Source organism: Lepidochelys olivacea (assembly GCF_965140295.1).
Source record: "Lepidochelys olivacea isolate rLepOli2 genome assembly, chromosome: 1".
Taxonomy (NCBI): Eukaryota; Metazoa; Chordata; order Testudines; family Cheloniidae; genus Lepidochelys; species Lepidochelys olivacea.
In genome coordinates this window covers 256,747,684-256,753,683 of record NC_140411.1, presented here as the reverse complement: position 1 = coordinate 256,753,683, position 6,000 = coordinate 256,747,684, and the positions used below count along the sequence as shown (strand labels likewise).

Genomic DNA, 6,000 nt, shown 5'->3' with positions numbered 1-6,000 from the left:
TGATTACTTGGTGGCTCCTCTTTCTTCCCCCCTCTTACCACAGTGCTTCCCTGTCCTACTCGGGGCTTTGCAGCAGCTCGCTGCTTTTAACGCGCGCTCTCCGGTGAAATGGTTCGCGTACCAGATATTATAACAACGCCCAGCGTGTGCTTCACAGCCCGTTGTCCTGCACAGAGTGGGGAGGGAAGCCCAGGCGGGGGCTGCTGGGACTAGCTTCCTGCAGGGCCGAGAAGGGGACTTTCCAGAGGGCAAAGGAGGGAGCCCTCCACCAGCCAGTGCCTGCGCTGGGCAAAAGGGGTGCGTGCGCGCCAGCGAACGCAGGGCACCCCGAGCCCAGGTGCAGCCGCCCCTTCCCACGGAGGGGGAGGGACTCTGCAGCAGGGGGCTGCTCCTGGTTGGGCCCTCGCCGCCTGTCACTGGGCGGCGTGTCAGCGGGCTGGCCCCGCCTCGGCTCCGGCTGCTCTCAGCCCTCGGCTGCACAGACACGACACAGACACACGGTCTCTGCAGCTGCCGCTGAGCCCGGGGCGCGCGGCGGCGGGCAGCCTGGCCCCGGGAGCCGCACCGCCAGAGGGGGCAGCCTGGCCCCGGACCCGCGGAGGGGCGGCAGCGGGGGCAGCCTGGCCGCGGCGGGACCCAGCCGGGCAGCGCGAGCAGGCACTGAGCGAGCCCGGGCGGAGCGGCGCGGCGCGCCCGGCAGCCGCTGAGGCCGGGCCGGCAGCCGCGGGAGCGGCGCCGGAGCAGCCTTCCCAGCCCGGCTCCTCGCCGCCCGTGACCTTCCCGGGACTCCCCGCCGCCTCCCAGGCCGGGGCAGGGCCTCCTCTCCCCGCGGAGCGCGTCTGCAGGCCCCGGGGAGGGGGCAGGAGGCCGGACCGGAGCCCCCGCCTCCGGGTCCCGCTGGCCGCCGGGCAGGGCCTGTGCACAGCGCGCATCGCCGCCGGGGACTGGCGAGGGGGGCGGCGGGCTGCATCCCAGGGCAGCATGGAGACGCGAGCGGGCAGGCCCTGAGGAGAGAGCCGGGCAGGCAGGAGAGGAGGGAACCGTCGGCTCCGCATCCCGAGGGAGAGGGGACCCTCCTCCTGACTGCTCCCGCGTCCCATGAAGAGCAGGGAAACCGGCGCCTCCCTTGCCCGGAGAGACCCGCCCGGGGCGCCGGGCTGCAGCGACTGAACGGGACCTGCCTCCCCGCAGCAGAGGAGGAAAACGCTTCATTGTGCTGGGGACAGGAGCGGGGGTTGTGTCCGCTTCCTGCCTGCCCCTGTGTCCGCACCCGTCCCGAGGTGCACGGGGAGAGCCCGGCATCCATCCCACCGGGAGCCTCCTGCTTCTCCGCAGCCGCGCCGAGGAGGTAAGGTGCTGGGCTGGGTCGCTGCTGCTGCATTAGAGATTTGTAAATGCGGAGGGGGAGAGAAATAGAAAGAAATCGTGGGTGTCTCTCCACCTCTCCCGCCCCCCTCTCAAGCAAGCCTGACAAACAAAGGCGCGCGCGGGGCGGGGGTTATTGTTTTCGATCCTGGACTTTAATCCCCATCAAATCTGGGGCCGACCAGATGTTCAAACCGGGATACCTTTCGGAAAGCGCATTCCAGGCACAGATCCCCTCCCTTTGCCTTACCTGAAGAACGGTTCCCTTATCTGGCTTAGCGCTTAGGTCCGCTGGCCAAGACCCGAGCAAGGAGTTTCCTTGCATCAACTCCTGGTGGGACTATTTTCATTTGCTGCCCCCTCTCCTCTCTCTTTCTCGTGTCTTGCCCGGTACTTATAAAAGTCAGAAAGGTGGCCGTTGCCAATTGTACTGTTGAGCTTCTGCCTTTTGGCACGGAGGGTTTTCCTTAAAGTCACAGGAGCCCGCTAGTGGAGTTGGCGAAAAAGGTGAGAGACTTTTGGGGGGCGGGGAGGAGAGGGACTGGGAGGAGAGGGAAGGGTGTTGCAGGTGGGCTTTGAGTAAAACTTCTATGTAGGAAGCGTTTCTGTTGTATGTCAGTCTCTCCATAGCTCAGCATGTGTCTAAGAACTTTCTACATCTCAGCTACTTTGCACAGTAGACTTCAGTTTGTGGGGCTAGCAGGTAGACTGAGTGGGGCTCACACAATACAGCATTTCACTGTATAGGAAGTAGGGGCTGAGAGAGGGAGAAAAAATGCCTTTAGTATATTAGACAAGGCAGATAATTCAAGGTCTTTTTACTGTGCCATCAAATAGCTTAAAATAGACATGCCTGTGTCCAGGAAGGTGTCTTTAACACCTGAAGAAGAGATCTTTTTGGCTTGTTTGATATAATTGATTAAGTTAAATTTAAAAAAAAGTGGTTCATTATCAGCCTTGTCCCCTTCTTCTGGAGGATCAATAGGGGTTAAACAACTTCCATCTATCTACATTTATTAGTCACTTATTCCTGATAGACAATCTAGCAAAACAGGAACCCTTTGTGGGAACAGATTCTATCATGCTTGTTAATTCAGGGCTAAATGTTCCTTTTTGGTTGGAACATTCTGATAATGGGGGTGGATGCACCCCCACACACATACGCAGCCCCCTGCTAGGTGTGTCACTTGTACAGATTTCTGTTGTTATCCCATGTCTGTGAATTGTCATTTAATTCATTAAATTGAACTCCCTAGGGAACACATAGCAATTTGCTGCCTCTGTGGAGGTAACCTGAAATTTGACAATCTCTTCTATAAGCGCTTTTGGAGAGAGTCCTGTTTTGTGCTATATGCTCACAAGACCATCTGATTTGGTTAGTATGAAAGCAAGTTCACTCCCTGCTACAGCATCAAGCCAAGCAATCTTCTTTACTTCTTAGGAGTTTCACCTGAATGCAGCATCTTTCTTTTTCTATTTTCGAGGTGGGTTATTGCCAAAAAGCAAATGGAGCCTTATTTTTCAGTCACACACTGTCACATTGGTGAGAATTAACTAATGAACCTGAAAAGGAGTCTGAACAGTTCTTACATGATTTCTGTACTGATCTTATCTTTTGTGTGTAGAACTTGACTTGTATAACATCTATTTAAAATTGCTAGAGGAAAGTGTGTTTCTAGGGCTAAATGCCATTACTTTCCTATCTCAAAAGGTGTGGACTTTGAGAGAAGTACCGGTAAAGTTAGATATCTCTAAATATTGCAGCTCGCCTTGGATTAGTGCATTGAAAAGGGGAAAGAATTGGTCTAGAACACAATCTGAAACAAAATACTGTATTAAAACAAGAGTTGGTAATTCCCAACAGGTCCACACTTTTTATTTAATGAAATCCTCTGGATACAGATTAATTTTCTTGTACAACATTTATTATTGCATTTACCCATAAAGAGGAACAGCAGAACAATTGATAAATGAATTGAAAGGTTGCATAGTTTCACTGTAGATTCTTTAAGTGCCTATGTGTTCTCTGCTTTAAAAAACAAACAAACAAAAAAGAGCTAGTTTTGTTACTACATGTGGATATACAGTTTAGTCAGTGCATTGCTACACAGATTTTTCAAGATCCTACTGCAGCAGTACACTAGGGGGACTAGCTTTTTCTTTCTCCAATGGTGGAAGCACAAAAATTAATGTAATACAGAGGAATACACATGAAGACCCCCAACGCTCTCTCACTAACGCCATTAGGGTCCTACGCTTGAAAGGAAAATCAATATGTGCAAATGTAAGTGGTGAGTTCACAGCGGAAAAAATATTTAAACTAAACTCTAGTAGAAAAATGCTGGTTTCTGCTACAAATGAAACTAGCTATTGAAGTGTAGTTTATAAAGAACTCTACTCCAGTCTTTTAGCCAATACCAAAATGAAAAAATGAGGTTAAAAATCCACTGTCGGGCAGATGGCCTTATGAACTAGACCTTTCAAGACTGAAAAAATATAGATAGATACATCCAGGTTTAAAAATTCTCATTGCGCAGGCACCCTGGGATTGGAAATCCTAAATTGGAAAATCCCTGGCCTGCAAAGCATGTAAACTCCTCAATGGCTGCATAATCACCGGTGTCTAATTAGACTGGTATTTTTAATCTCCCACTGTGGCACAGGTTAGCTTTCCTTCTGTGCCCTGTCCCCTCTACATTTAATGCTCAGAGTCTGTGCTGTGTTTGCATTTCTGATGTAGTGCATTAGTAAGTACACCCCTTTAACTGATAGTTAAAGAAGGAAGCATAATTTGTAGATATTTTGGTATCAATATAAGTGTGTGGTTAGAGATTTAACAAAATAGCTAATATGAGTATGGCAGCTCTGTGCTCCATTTGCCCAAGACAGTTTGGATTTGGTTTCGATTATACAACAGGACAGTAATTCTTTCAGGTTTTGGAGGCATTTGCACCAAGTTTGCTGGAAGAAGAATAAAGAGTAATATTGACAGCCTGTGCCAGCTATTGAATTTACCTGAAAGTCCAGGTATGGTCCCTAATAAACCACAGTATAGACGGAGCAATGGTGAATATCATCATCACTCCCATAACCACATTGGTTGTTGGGGCACCATCACTGATGAGCAATCAACCAGTTGTCTCCACTCCTGACGATTGTGTGTCAGTGCTTGAGTCTCTGCATAGTCCATTCCTGTTCACTCTTTTATGTTGTCAGTCCATCTCTTCTTCTGTCTACCTCTTCTTCTCTTCCCCTGTACTGTCCCTTGGAGGATGATCTTGGATAGGCCAGATGATCTTGTTACATGGCAGTACCACTTCAGCTTGCACTTCTCCTTCATCAGGAGGTCTTCATGTGGCCCAGCGCACTGGGTGATGATGTTGTGGACCTCTTCATTAGTGATGTGGTCGAAGTAGAAGATGCCCAGGATTTTACGGAAGTATCTCATCTCTACTACCTGTATTTTCTGTTTAAGTTCTGCCATAAGAGTCTATGTCTCACACACATACAGAAAAATGGAGATGATCAGTGCGTGCAGCAGTTTCAATTTGGATTCCAAGGAGATGTTCTTCTTCCTCCAAATTGGCTTTAGCTTTGCCGCCGCTGCTGCTGTTTGTGTAGTTCTTGCCAGTATTTGTGCCTTTGATCCTTCATCAGTGATGATTGCCCCCAAATATTGAACTGTTTCCCTGTCTCGAGCTCTTGTCCACTGACAGTGATATACAAGTTGATTCCATCATGTTTGTTTGTCATCAGCTTGGTTTTCTCTGCACTGATTTCCATGCTGTATTTTGCGGAGTTTTCATCTAATTGTTTCACAAGGTTGGCAAATTCATCTTCACTGCCTGCCAGGACGTTAATGTCATCAGCGATCTGAAGGTTTGAGATTGTTCGCCCCCCAGTGCCTACTGTGCATATGTGATCTTCTAGGGCATCAATCATTATGCGCTCCAAGTAGATGTTGAACAGTGTGAGTGAAAGAAGGCAACCTAGCTGGACTCCAGCAGCGGTGCGAAACCCTCCTCCTATTGTGCCATTGACGAGAACGGCACTGCTGGCCTTGGCATACAGTTGTTTAATGGTAAGCATAAGTTTATGACTAACATTGTACTTCTTCCTGGTTGCCCAGAGAGCTTCGTGCCATACTCTGTCAAACGCCTTCTTGCAGTCAACAAAGACGTGGAAGATGTCCTGCTGGCGTTGTAAGTACTTCTCACATAGAACATGAAGGTTGAAAATCTGTTCTGTGGTACTTCTTCCAGCACAAAAGGCAGCCTGTTCTTCAGCAGTGATATTCTCCTCTTGTGGCTTCAGTCTGTTCGATATGACTTTCAACATCACTTTGCTGGGATGGCTAATTAAGCTTATAGTCTGGTAATTTTGACACAATTGCAAGTTGCCTTTGTTTGGCAGAGTGATGATTAGTGACTGTATCCACGTGCATGGCCACTCACCAGTCTGCCAGTTCTTGTTGCAGATCTTGGTGAGTCCATCTATTACTATTTCTCCTCTGAATTTCAACAGTTCAGCTGGGATGTTGTCAATACCTGTAGCCTTTCTGTTCTTGAGTGATTTCACAGCTGTCTCCACTTCACGCAGTATTGGAAAGTCATCCTCCTCTGTTGAATCTGGGCT

General features: G+C 49.4%; 1 protein-coding gene across 2 annotated transcripts in view; it reads left to right on the top strand.

Moving 5' to 3' along the window:
* Positions 1-485: 485 nt before the first annotated feature.
* LARGE1 (LARGE xylosyl- and glucuronyltransferase 1) overlaps positions 486-6,000 on the top strand; it is a 361,133-nt gene continuing 355,618 nt past the window's right edge. For both annotated transcript variants that reach the window (XM_084627513.1, XM_084627512.1), the window contains exon 1: positions 486-1,348. The gene's annotated coding sequence lies outside the window, so the exon portion shown is untranslated. The remainder of the gene's footprint in view (positions 1,349-6,000) is intronic.